Source organism: Psammomys obesus, unplaced genomic scaffold (assembly GCF_907164565.1).
Source record: "Psammomys obesus unplaced genomic scaffold, mPsaObe1.curated_primary_1811, whole genome shotgun sequence".
Classification (NCBI taxonomy): Eukaryota; Metazoa; Chordata; class Mammalia; order Rodentia; family Muridae; genus Psammomys; species Psammomys obesus.
Window position 1 is genome coordinate 11,079,124 of NW_026585580.1, and position 2,167 is coordinate 11,081,290.

The 2,167-nt window shown below is 36.7% G+C and overlaps 1 non-coding gene across 1 annotated transcript; it reads left to right on the top strand.

Annotated features, from left to right (window-relative positions):
* The first annotated feature begins 949 nt into the window (after positions 1-949).
* LOC129677726 (U6 spliceosomal RNA) lies at positions 950-1,058 on the top strand. The gene has a single exon (XR_008720249.1). It is a non-coding gene; the product is annotated as a U6 spliceosomal RNA (small nuclear RNA).
* Positions 1,059-2,167: the final 1,109 nt, after the last annotated feature.

Here is a 2,167-nt window from a genome sequence, read left to right on the forward strand (position 1 = left end):
AAATTTTTCTTAACATTCCTTATCTCCTTTTGTTTGTTCTCCTTAGTTTTTTTTTTAATCAAGTACATCTCCATTCCTTTTCATTTAATCGGCAGAGACAGTGGCTCAGAGAGATAAAATAATTTCAAATTATTCATTTTAAAAAGCAGCACTTATGTAGCAACTACATAATTGTTCACTTTCCACCTTGATAGTAATTAAAAAATAATTTTTACTGGCCAATTACTTTTATCATTTCAAGTATGCAGCAGGATGGCTGGATCATGCTTTTGGGGCAGGAATCTCATCCAGGCATTCCTCTTAGGCTGATTCCTGGATCAACAAGCAACCGTCATATTATAATTCACACATCACACTAGGTGTGTTACATACATCTGCTTGTTTACTCCTTGGGCTACTGGTTGGTTTTTGTCAAGTCGATCTACTTAGAGTCACCAGGAAAAAAGGAAACCTCAGTGTAGGAATTGCCTCCATCAGATTGGCTGATGGACATGTCTGTGGGGGCATTTTCTTGAATAACGACTTCTGAAGAAGACTCAGCCCATGATGGACAGTGGTCCTGGGTTCTATGAGAAAGCCTGCTGTGCAAACCATGAAGAACAAGCCAGTAAGCAGCACTCCTCCAACATCTCTCCTTCAGTTCCTGTTCCTGCTCTGAGACCCTACCTTGGGCTCCCTTGATGATGGACTGTGACTTACAAAGCAAATAAAGCCTGCTCTGGGCCAAGCTGCTAACAATTCCTTGTATTAAATTCTTTCTGGAAAAATACTTGGTGAGGTTTCTGTCTGCTAAATGACTACCATGGCCAGAAATGAGGATAAATGTTCCATATAAAAATTTTAGCAATATAAGCTGTCTACAGCCACTTACAGAATCTGTTAGCTCAAGGTTAAGGGTCTTGGGACATGATGAAGGATATGTGCTTAAATTATTCTTAGAAAATAATTTGTACTCACTTTGACAGTGTATATACTATAAAAATGGAATGATACAAAGAAAATTTGCACAGACCCTGCACAAGTATGACACACAAATTTGAGAAAATAGTTTAAAAGTGCCTTGAGTTCCAGGCCATTGCTCTCTACACCTCAGCTGTATGCTGTTTCCTGAAGGGCGGCCTTGGCATTTCAAGTAAGATCTCAAATTAAAAGACTCTATTTCACCAGCAAAAGATGGTTAATAAATCATGATCTTGAAGGAAAATGTTATGGTCAAGGGAATTTGGCATTGATCACAGTGTATTTTCTACATAGTTTTAGAAAACTGATTTTATCTTAAGGTCTAATGTTTTCAACTTTTATTTCAACCCTTATTTTGGGAGGATGCAATGAATTAAACTCCCTGGGGCTTAAGTAGGCTCAGAGTAAAACGAATTACGATTTCTAAAAGTGTAGATGTCTTTCATGTAAGGGAGTGTCCTTTTTTTCCCTAAATTCAGTCCCTAAGTTTGGGCCAGATGATATCCTGTGACACAAAAAAATTTACTCTGAGCATCTGCTAGTCCCATTTTATCTCACTCTTCAAAAGTATCTATTCTGCATATATCTTATAATGTAAATCATTAGCTTGGTAGAAAATATGCTACTATGCTATAAATAAACACCTACCCAGTAGTGTATTATTAAAATATTTTAAATAGTATGGTTCTACTATCAATGAATATCAGTGACTTCTGATGAGGGGGATCTGTGTTTTCTTGAGTGACAGTAATGAAGATTTAGCTTGTATGTCACACTTGGTCCTTAGGTGGTCTGGCAAGCTAAGAGTAGGAAGAAAGAAGGAAAGGAAGATACAACAACAGATTGTAACTGGTCACAGAAAGCAGTTGTTTGCCCTCTGCTTTGTACAGAAGGTATTAGTTTCATAATGTTCTCACTCTTGACATCTCCAATGTCTTTGAAAAGGCTAAGAAGCTGACATTCTGTTTCATAATTAAATTAATTCAAACAAGAGGAAATGGGTACAATTTGACAGGCTAGGTGCTTATGGTCAAAGCAGATGTTTGAGTAAAAAGGGTAAATTTCAACAGTAGCGACAGTAAAGGACTAGCAATTCCCTTAAGCATGATGGAGGCTCACAATGACATGGTCTTCACTCTTTAAAATAAATGACTTTTATTTTAATATATATGACTATAAAATTCTTTGACTTACCTTTTAGTTGTAC